This window comes from Tenrec ecaudatus, chromosome 2, assembly GCF_050624435.1.
Source record: "Tenrec ecaudatus isolate mTenEca1 chromosome 2, mTenEca1.hap1, whole genome shotgun sequence".
NCBI classification, from domain to species: Eukaryota; Metazoa; Chordata; class Mammalia; order Afrosoricida; family Tenrecidae; genus Tenrec; species Tenrec ecaudatus.
The window spans coordinates 161,934,486-161,946,398 of NC_134531.1; the positions used below are offsets into that span (position 1 = coordinate 161,934,486).

General features: G+C 39.9%; 1 non-coding gene across 1 annotated transcript; it reads right to left on the minus strand.

The window, feature by feature from the left end:
• Positions 1–4,593: 4,593 nt before the first annotated feature.
• Positions 4,594–4,752, minus strand: LOC142441807 (U1 spliceosomal RNA). Its single transcript, XR_012783138.1, has one exon. It is a non-coding gene; the product is annotated as a U1 spliceosomal RNA (small nuclear RNA).
• Positions 4,753–11,913: the final 7,161 nt, after the last annotated feature.

The following is an 11,913-nucleotide window of genomic DNA, read 5'->3' on the forward strand; positions in this document are numbered from 1 at the left end:
CTGGTCTTTGGAAGAAAAATTTATATTACTAATTCAATCTCTTTATTTTATCAGGTTAATTTATCATACTATATAAATTTCAGTAGTTCATTTGTTTCTAGATTTGTGCTTATTTTATTTAAGTCATTAGAGTATTTTGTTGTGGTTTAGTCTTATTTTTGGAAAAGTTCATAAAAATTCTTATAATATCATAAATCTAACCAATCGTATAGATTTAAAACACTACTGAGAAAAGGAAATCTATAGGATCATTTCTTAGGCTAAAATTTACAGAACCTTCATTTGTAGAGATGATAGATTTAAGTGAACACTGCAAGCAACGCAATTTAGACTCAACACAAAATTTTCAATAATGCTCCTTCATGAAGACAAAACTAAATCTGAAGAACTAAGCCCTATCACACACAAAAAACCCTATGAAAAATAGAAAATATATGTCTTTATTAAGTTGTAAATTATTGAGCAACCCCAAAAGTGAGAAATAAGCCAAATCCCCAATGGCAGAGTCCACGACCTTGGGTACAGCTGTTATCTGCTTCTTCCCACCTGATTTAAAGCCAAAGCATTAGTTTAGTTCCTTTAGTCTGACATAGGTACGTTTGAGGTTACGTTTATTTAACTGAATTTTATGGGGATTTCTAAATTATGTCCTTGTAATGTGAATTATGAAGAATGCTATGCACTCTGTACTTATACATTTAATTTAAGTGACTAAACACTACTGAAACAATGAGAATTAGACACAAGACCACAAGGCATGAAGGCAAAATTTTTAATAATGCTCATTCACAAAAGCAAAACTACATCAGCAGAAGCAAGCTATGTCACAAAAAATCAAAGAAAATATGAAAATAGCAAATATATATTGGTCTTAATTGCCAATTATTGTGGACCTGAAAGAGCAAGTGACAAGAATCAAAGAGCTATGACTTCAGAACTCGTGACTCGGGTAGCTGTCATCTGCTTCTTCTTACTATCATGTTTTGACTTTAAGTCCAAAGTAATATTTCAGTTCCTTTAATCTGTAGCACGTATGTTTAAAGTTCAGCTCACTTAAATGGGATTTCCAAATTGAAAATATTTCCCCTCTTTGGTACATCAATTTCCATTGAAGTTCACTAAACACAATTGTAGGAATATGTATCTATTAAATCGGGGTGTTCAAAGGACAATGGTGGATATATATGAACTTTTGCTGTTTATTTTATTTTATCTTGGCTTCTGTGGTTTCATTGATTTCTTTGTTCTTCCTCTATTTCTCTGTTTCTTGTTTCAGTGTGCTGTTTTCTGGGTGATGTTGACCTGTCTGCTACTTGGGCCTATCTGCTCTTGTTCTTGATACTCTGTCCAAAGTGTCCCCTTCGATAGTCTTATAATACTGGTCTTGCTTAAATTTCTTCTTGGATAGAAATATCTTTTTTATCTTCCTCATATTTGCAGAGTACTTTCGGCATATATCCTCGTATTTACAGAATAGTTTTGGTGTATATAAGATTCTTTGTTGGCAGTTTGTGTCGTTCAAGATTTTATATATGTCACTCATTCTCTTCTGGCCATGGTTTCTCCTGAGAAATCTGAGCTAGTCTTATAAGTTTTCCTTTGTAGGTGATCATTCATGTTTTTTTTTTTATTCCTAGATGCTTTGTCCAAAATATGCCACAATGCTTTTCGGGGGTCTTTCCTGTTTGGCGTTCTCTCAGTTTCTTGAACAGTTGTGTTTTTAACGCTCTTCAATGGTATTGGGAGCGTTTGATTCCATGATTTCTCTCACTATTTTCTCTGTGTCTGCTTTGCTGCTTGCTGTTGTGGAATCCCAGGGTGAAGGAAGACGTTGTCCCTCTCGAGAGTGTCCCACAGAATCCTTAGACTTTCTTGGAGTTTTTTGCTCTTTTTGATGATTCTTTCCCTTGTCACTTGTGGTTAAGGAATTGCCTTCCAATTAATTAATTTGCAGTTTTAAGATTCTATTATCTTGCTCTAAATCATGCTGTCCAATTGCGTTCTTATTATTTAGTAAGTAATAAGAACACAATTCTAATTGGTGTAGGCTTTTTAGTTTTTGCATTTCCCCCTTATTCCCTGAGACATAGCCTCCATTCACAGAAATTACTTGAATAAGAGCTGTAAGAGCCCCTAATAAAATGATTTTTTAAGAGAAAGAAACTATTTGAATATCGTTCCTCTTACATCTATTACTGTTAGTTCCTGGGTCTTTTATTGAGTATGCCTTTGGGTCTTGCTTTTGTGATCTGTGGCTTTCTGTTGCTGTTGTATATTTTGTTTTTCCTTCTCTCTCTCTCTCTCTCTCTCTCTCTCTCTCTCTCTCTCTCTCTCTCTCTCTCTCTCTCTCTCTCTCCTGCAATTGACTATTGTTTATGCGGCACGATGGTGCAGCTGTGCAGTGTGCTGCTGAGTACTGAGAGGGTATTTGACTCTGTTGGAGTGGTGCTGGAAATAAGTCACAGAAACCATAAAATTAAAGGATCATAAAGGAAGAAAGAGTGGGAAGGAGAAAAATAGATGAAAAACAGTTAAATAAAATATATACAAAAACAAACAACCTAGCTTAAATGGAAAGGGAGAGAGAGAAAATGAAAATGAGCATTTGAGGAGAACAATGGAGGTGATATTAAATAAAAGGGGGAAGAAAAAACGGAGACTGATTGAGTGCATTCTTTTCTTGGTCCAGGAGCTGCATAGTTTCAGCTGGGTGAAGTGCAGTGAGAATGTCTTCGTGCTAGAGGTATGTGACTGGGGTGGTTCCAATTAGCCCTGTGGGCCGGATGTAGAACCATTTGGGTGCCATGGGGTGGGGGGAGGCACAATGGGTCCTAGGCCTGAAGTATGCTCCTTAGCCTGAGAGCTGGCACTGTGTTAGCTGAACAAAGGTGTGTTCAGAGTTGCATTATTCAATGCACTTGTTCAGTCTCTATGCAGAGTAAATAATGTAGAACGCGGGCTGTATGAAGAAGAACACAGTTCACTCCCTAGCCTGGTTTTGGTGCCAAGTTGGTGAGCAGAGGTCAGGACGCCGTCACTGTGGAGTTCTGTTCTCAAGACCCGTAGCTGGAGTGATGAGGACCCCCAGGCGTGTGGTGGACTGGGAGCCAGGGGGCAGGGGAAAGTCCTGGATACATTCTGTGTGAGTCAGTTCCTTTCTCCTCACTGCCTTCCCTATCCTTCAGCGTTTGGGAGGTAGGAAGTTTGATTCACGTAACTCTAAAACATTTCTGTGAGATTCCAGCTCCCTCTGTCCTTCCCTGTGCCAATTTTCGCCTGGTTGTTGTTGTTGAAAGGTGTAGTTCTAAAAATATAGACTTGGTCATGTCCCAGAAGTTACCAAATACTCTTAAATAGTATTACTTTATTCTGTTTTTAAAAATTACTTATTTGGTAATGATGTTTCTTCTTAACTCCTGATTTTTTGAAATTTGTATCTTTTAGTTTCCCCAGTCCCTCCTTGGGTAGTCTATGCTTTTTTGTTGATATTTTCAAAGAGTTAATTTTCAGTTTTCTTAATTTTTGAAAACTTATATTTCTGCATGTTGTTGGATTACTTTTTTACTTTTATTTTTGGATGGGCATAGATGTATACCAGGTAACAGTTATTTGTCCAGGTAACGTTCTTCTAAATTTCTTGGCATATATGGACGAGTACCTCTAGCACTGTATTCTCTTATTCAAAAATTTCTATTAGGATTCCATCAATTCTTATGACTTTATTTTTGCCAATTATTTTAATGTATTCTTTTTCTTTCATACCATTGGGACCTGATCATATGCCACCTCCAGAAATGGCTGAACGTGGACCAATTATTTTGGTACAATGACTGTGTGATGTTTCCATCTTCTACTTCATCTTCTTTTACAATCATTTTAATGGGGGTTCGTACAACTCTTATCATAATTCATCCCTTCATCCATTGTATCAAGCACATTTGTGCATTTGTTGCCATCGTTATTTTCAAAACATATTCGTTCTACTTGAGCCCTTGGGATCAGCTTCTCATTTCCTCCTCCCTCTTGCACCCTCCCTCCCTCATGATTTATAATTTTTTTTAAAAATCTTACACGGATCAATGTCTCCCTTCACCCACTTTTTATGTTGTCCATCCCCCTGGGAGGGGGTGTCAGGTACATCATTGTGATTGGTTCTCCCTCTCTCCCCCCACCTTGCCCTTCTCCTTCTGGTATGGCTACTCTCAATGTTGGTCCTGAGGGGTTTATCTGTCCTGTATTCCCTTCCATCTTCTAATATGGGTTTGTTTTTTTTTTTTGCATCATTCACTATTATGCCCATATGTTCCTTCAGTATTTGAACTAGAAATTTAACTTTTCCTTCCGTTCATTCATCTTGAGAAATGCTCAGTATATTGGTCCCTTTTGGTTTCCTAATTCTCTGTCTTTACACATTACAATATTTTGTCTTCTCATGCCACCCTTTGAAGTCTACCATCAAAAACTTGACTTCAGCATTCCTTTCACTTTAGCTCTTCCGTGTTCAAGACAAAGTTTAAGAGTCTTTTCTGATAATTATCCTTCCTTTCTTTTCTTTTTTATTTTATGGGTTTTTGTTGTTTTTGTTTTATTTTTCAGGGAAGAGTGCAAACGCAGTCCCCCACTACCACAAATCATGCAGTCGAGTTTCCCACAGTTGGGGAAAACACAGGGGTCAGCACATCCGGAGTGCAATGGATAAGTCTCTCCCTGGAAAACCACCTTCGTGAGCATGGTGAGTAGGTTCCTTTCTTTTCTTCTGCTTTCCTAATGGCCTTTTGTTTTCGTCACATCTGATGTCCTTTATGCCATTCTGCAACTCAATTGGTCTTTAGTCATACATTTAATCTTGTTCTTGAGATTGTCACTAAATTCAATTAGTATATGTGACAGGTCATATTGTAGCTTTCATGGCCTTGTTCATAGTCATGTGGAGCCAGATTAAGTGGTGTCTGTTCCACAGATGGATCTTGGTCTTGTCCTGATTGATGACGTCAAGTTTTCCCACAAGTGTAATCAGTTTTATTTGTGAATATTCCATCCAGTGAGGTTTATGTTTATGAAGATGGCATAATCTTGCTTACTGAAAGAATATAAGTTTTGAGGTATAATTTATGAGAATAAAAAACAAACACCTTTAATATGTATTGCAACTCTGTGTAAAGAAAACCAAAATTCTCCTAACTGGACAACAAGAAATCACTTTTCTAGGTTCTCCATTTTATACTGATAGTTTGACTATGATGTGGATAGGTAGAGGCCTCATTACTTTATCGGGTTAGATGTTCATTGATTCATTGTTCTTGGACTTTTAGAATAATTTTTTTAGCTCTATTTTGTCTTTTAAATAAAATTTTTCATGATTCGGTTCATTATTCATTAAAATATTAGTTTCATTTTTTTCTATTTCTGGTATTCCTATTTTGTGTATATTCATATGCTTGAAGCTCTTCCATATGTTTCTATGGTACTGTGAACATTTCTTCATTGGTTTTCTTTGTATTTTCTTCAAACAGATGCATTTCAATTGACCTGTCTCAAATTCTGATTCCCTCTTTTGCTGTGTCATATTCATTGAATTAGATGGGGATGCAGGGTAGAGATGCGCCAAGTGAAATGCATGTGTGCCAAGCAGTCAACTGTAGTATACGAGGTCAAACAATTAACACTCACCTACAATGGCTTCTTAGACAATCGATATCTATTTCTCTTGGAATAGATTTGAATTTATAAATAAGCATATTCATTGTACCCAGTCCAAGTGATCTTTCTGAAAGAATGCATGAGCAGTGTCGAGACCACTATTTGAGTCACCAGCCTGGAACTCTTTGGGGAATTTATGTTCTAACCACTCCCCCAACCCCCATCCCCAGTTTAGGGATGGTAATAAACTAAACACAATCCTGTATCAATCAAGTCAATTTTTACTTATAGAGTCCCTGCGTTCTATAGAGTAGTAATCCCTGCTCTATAGAGCTTTGTTGGCTGTAATATTCACACAATGAACTTGTTAGACCTTATTTTCATGGCACCGCTGAGAGGGTGCAAACTGCCAACTGTTAGTTTAATACTCAGTTTTAAACACTTTGTGCCTTCTACAAGTAAACCTACACCCCTCCAGCCCCCACCCTCTCTAGGGAGGATGAATGACAGAAAGGTGGGTGAAGGGGGATAGCAGTCTGTGTAAGATATGAAAACAGTTATCATTTATCATTTATCAAGGGGTCATGAAGGTGGGAGAGAGGGAGGGGGAGGGAGGGATAAAAGAGGAGCTGATACTCAAATAGAAGTAATAGAAAGTAAATGTTCAATTTTTCTCCCCGTTTTTGGTATTCTTACGTTGTGTATGTTCGTATGCTTGAAGCTCCTCCATCTGTCTCTATGAGACTGTTAGCATCTCTTCATTAGTTTTCTTTGTATTTACTTCAAACAGATTCATTTTAATTGACCTAACTCAAATGTTTAGATAATGATGACAATATACATGTACAACTATGATTGACACAATTGATGTATGGAATGTTGTAAGAACTGTAAGAGCCCCCAATAAAATGATTTTTAAAAGTAAATCTAAATAACAAAAAGTGTACAAAAATCAGCATGATCTCTCTCAATTTTAAAAAACAAGAAACTAAGCTTCTTAATAAGCAAATAGAACTGCTGAATTCATAGCCATAAACACAAACATATTTTAAAATTATGAACTAGTATTAATACTCTAGCACCAAATCTACATGAATTACAAAAGAACAACAAAATAGCCTTGCAATAAACAGAAGAAAAGCAAAAAAAGTAGCAGAAGTAAATTAAATATAAAAACAATTTTCTTAATAAGCCAGAATTTGTTTCTTTTATTTACACTGAGAAATCACTAGCACATTTAAAATTAAGGAAAATTGAAAAGTAAACAATGCAAATGACAGATAAGAAATGAAATGGGGACATCACAATAGAATCAACTGAAATTAAAGAATAATAAGAGAGTACTATGAGGAATTGCACTACAATGTTTATGAACACACAGAATTAGATGTACATTACCTACGTAAATTAACATATATTGAAGTAGAATATTTGAACAGACCTATAACAAAAGAGATGACAATCAAAACAAAATTACATATCCTTTAACCCAGCATTAACTGCAAAGCTGACACTCTCAGAGCAACCAATGTTGGTGAGCGTGTGGGGAGATTGGAGCCTTCTCACGCACTGCTTAGATTGTAAAATGGAACAACCTCCATGAAAAACAGGATGGTGCTTTCTTAACACACTGCAAGTAGACATGCTGTATGATTTAATAATCATATTACTAACTATGTATCTTAGAGAAAAGAGCTGTGATACAAATAAGGATACCTCTCTATGTTTACCGTTGCACTTGATTTACAATAGCAGACAAGATGGAAACAACCTAATGCCTATCAAGAGACAAGGGGCTAAATCAGCTTTGGCGCGCTATAATGGCATATACAAGGGGATCCTAGCACGAAGGACGTTATGCTGCCTGAATAAGTGTGGCAGTTAGAGTGTGTGTCGACTTGAATTTGTATGAAAATCGAGGGGTGCAGCCTAACTATCAATCGGGTCACAACCTGATGCTGTCTCCTGGGAGGCATGGCCTTTTTATAGGAAAATAACTGACGACCTCCTTTCCTTCTTTCTTGCCCCTGGCCTTCATCCTGGCTGGAACTCTGTGTCTGTTTCCAGGGGTGACCTCCCAACCTGTGATCTGTTAGCACCATGCCATGTTCCCACCAACTTCTGATCTACCAGCCTTCGCACACACCAGTCTGTGATCTTCCTGCTTCCACTCTCACCTTTCGGTACCATCAGCCTGCAGCTCTCTGAGTATGAGGAGGACCTTTGTTAGCCTGGGGCCCATGGAAGTGAGCTGCATTCGGCTGGGGTGCCCTCTTGATGGAAAGTTCCTTTTTGATATCAAGTTCATTCTTGTACAAAAACGAATGTCAATGGTTTGTTTCTCAAGCAACCAATCCTAACACAAGAAGTCAATCACAAAATGACAAATATTGCAAGAGCCATTCACATAAAAAGAAACAGTCTTGAGAGTCATTCTGGGTGGGAGAGGAAGAGAGGACACATCACTAACTAGAAGAGAGACACACATTAACTGGGGTGAGGGAGAACGCAATATATGAGGGGGCTTTAAAGTTTTTTGGGAAAAGTCTATTACTTCAAAATTCTATTTTCCCATAAGCTTTATGAATTCGAGGCACATAAAAATATGGAGGTTACCAAAAATTGAAGGAAAAGGAAGAGTTAAAAGTAATAGAGGTACGTGTGAGGTAGTCAAAAGATTCCAGCGACCAACTCAATCGAATTTGAGCAAACAGGCTTTATTAGGGAGAAAACTGAGCCTGGGCGAAGTCCCACGGTCCACAGTGTCCGAGCCGAGGGAGTCGCACTCCAGACTACAGGAGTGGTGTTTATATAGTCGGGAACATGTGACTGGGTTGCCTTGACTCTATATAAGGTAAAGTAGTCAGGGATTGGGAGATACAGGTTTGTCCGGGTTTCTGGAATGTAAGGTGTCTTCCTGGTTCTGGGTGTATTCGTGCCGGGTGCAGAGTGGTGGGCCGAGAACAAAGCAGGCACTGAGCCAAATGGGCTATGAACAAAATGGGCCGTGAGCAAAATGGGCCGTGAGTAAAAGAAAAAAAAAACTTGCAAAGCTGCTTTATATAGCCAGCTCTGGTCAGCTCCGCAGGTGTGTGTGGAAGATTCAAGATCACTTGCTGTAGAAGCCGGCCTGGTATTGATCCAGCCATACCTATTGCAGGCCCCGTCCTGTAATGACAATCTAAAGTGTATGCACACATGCAAACTAAACAGGTCCAGGACAGAGAACGGGACTCTAATCACAAATATCTACCTTTCTGTAACACAGAGGGGATTTCTGCATATGTATTTGTCTATGCTGCAAACATGGAGATTCGTGAATATAACTGAACATTCAAGAGACAAAGCTATGAGTACATTAGACATAGCCGAAGACCTCGGGGAATGAGTCAATGGCTCTGGGGGTTCAGGCTCGTAATTGCAGGGAACAACCAGGCCAATTGGAGTGATATTCACAAGACGGTGTTCTAAATTCCACTTTGGCAAGTAGTGTCTGCAGTCTTAGAAATTTGTGAGTAGCTATGAAAGATGTGACTATTAATTTCTCCCTGACAGTTTGCTGTATTAGGCACAAAAGCGAGGGGGAAAGGGGTGTCTTCCCGGATGCCCGCACTAATGGAAAATTAGCTGTCCATGCCACAATATAGGGGTTGGAAAGAAATCAGGCACATTAATTAGACACCTATGGGAAAAAACAAACTGAGCATGCTCAGACTAGGGTCGACTAAGCACAAGGGAAGCTAAACCAGGCTACACTTGGGCTCCTGACATCCAGGTGCGCTTAAACTCAGCCAATAAGGTCGGCCAATACCCTCAACCACTCCGCCCCTGCCAGCGGGGATAAAGGCAGCCAAGGAAAGGCAGAGGCCGCTTTTCTCTGTCCCGTGTGCTTTGCCAGCAGAGGGTGGGAATCTCTCCTGCGTGTGGGTGCGCAAGTGCCCGCGTGCTCGCCCCGCCTCTTGGCCCCCGGGAATGTCCTGATTCTGCGTGCGTGCCCTTGCGTTCCTGGTCTTGTATTCTTTCCAAGGGGTTCCCCCCATTCTGTTGTGATCTCTGCACGGTTCCGCACAGCCTTGCCTGCTCTCCAGGAATAGTGTGTGCTTCTGAAGGCTGGAGTACGTGAAGCGCCCTTTTCCCTTACAAAGGTCACTGGGATTCCCAAGGTGCTTCTGTCTTGTGAGTACTTTCAGGGCTGCAAAGCAAGCCAAGGTGTGCCTCCCCAGAAACCTACCATTCGCACGTGGAGCAAAGTTGAGTGAAAGAAATCAGAACCACATGAAAATATTTAGTGCACTCGGCTAATGGACCAAGTGAGCTTCAGCTGAGGAAAAACGCTTTCTCTGTCTATGCCTAGGTGCTCTCTCATGACCCTTTGAACCCTCAATTGATTTTCTTTCTAATGTAATTTCAGTGAGTGACAAACGCTGTTTGTGGTGGAGATACTCAGTTCATGAGGCCCTGAGAGCCTGAAGGGAATGAATTTTTCTCAGTGGAAATACCTTGGGAATTACTGAAGCATCTGTGAAGCTGTTCTTGTTAGGCAATCTTTCTTTTTTTTTCTCCCTGCAGTGGAAAGGGAAACTGGAGGTCTGGCTGGGGAATCCCTCCCCTGTGAGTCTGCATTTTAAATCAAGAGAATCCCCTGAGTTACTCAGTCTATCAATTCATGTGCAAATGCTTATATGGCCTAGATTAGTCATTCATCAAAGATAGGGGCTGAATTTTAATATTTAAATGATATAAACAAATAGTAGTAACTTTTAGCAGCAGAAATGTTTGTTTATTGGCTTTGGGGAATATGGTTCTTTAAAAGAGAAAGAAGAATATTGTATATAATTTATAGATTAGGTTATTAGGAGTAAGCAGTGCCCTGGGCAAATCTTGCGTTCATTTAAAATGTAAGTGATCTTCTATGATCATTCACTTTGAGTCCTGATGGTCTTCACTATGTAAAATCAAATGGATTTTTATACTGTGGAACTTTGAAGCTCACAGTAGGTTATCCTTTCTCCACTTAACGACATTGTCCTGGGGCTTCCCATAAGAATGGAAGGCTTTTCTGCATGGTCAGGGCCTATCCACGTGGTCAGGACCTGGATAGGTACATCCATACCTGAAGATGGATGACTTCAGTTTCTGGAAGTTACTGAGAACCTTTCAGTCACTGTGTGAAACCAGTGTGGGGACAGAGAGTATAAGGTCAACGAAGAGAATGTTTTAATACAGGACACACAGTTAAAACAGGACAAACTCTGGGGAGATGACATCAGGGACAGTAGGAAGTCATTTGATTGAGAAGTAAGTAAACCTAAGAGCAGGTGATAGTTGGTTGCTGTACCAGTAATGTGAAGAGGAAGGATGGCATTGCTGGGACAGGGAATTAGTTAATGTGGCTCTTCCAGCCAATGTCTTTAGTTCCCACCAAAGGACATCTTCCTGTAAGTTCCTAGATTGGGGTACTTTGGTTCCTTGCTTCAAGATGCTGAAAGAATTCACACAGCAGAAACACTTTTGTAATCCAAGTGAGTATTTTTTATGAAGGAAAGGGAAAGTTTCAGGTATTAGTCTCAAAAGGATACACGCTATTTCTGGGGAGCAAGCCAGGCCACACCAGGATTCCCAACTAGGTGCAAAAAAAACCCCAAACAAACACGTGGAAAGAACACCGGAGCAGGAGCGTGAAATTCACATGTATGGAACCAGGGAAACCGAGCAGTCCCTGGGAAAGCACACAGGTGCATGCACTGCCCCCACACAGGCGAAGTCTCACTCTCTGCCTGTAGCATACACTTGAGCAAGAGCATAATCAAAAAGGGCCAGTGGTCTGCGTCTATGTATTTAACCCTCTGGCTGGGAAGGCGTGGTTGAAGGTATTGGTTGATGTTGCTGGCTGAATCTAGGCACACCTGTGTGATGTCTTATAGCTGGGCCTAGTCTGTGCACCCAGATGGACCTCCTACCTGGACCTTGGGGGCTTGTTTCTGAGCATGTTGAGTTTGGATCTTTCCCATAGGTGTCAAATTAGTGTGCCCGATTTCCCCGCAACCTCTTTGTTTGGGTCCTATGCATGCATTGGGAGACAACCCGCTTAGACCCTATCCTGGCTACTTAACATTCTTACATAGGTCTTGTAAGAAGATAGGGGGAAATACTGGTAGGATTTGTCTCTGAGTAATTGTGAACAGGATTCCCAGAAAATGTCATCCCACTGCGTATAAAATATGCTTTGTGAGAAGCAGGTGGAAGTTTATATCACCACCTAGAGCCAGGAGT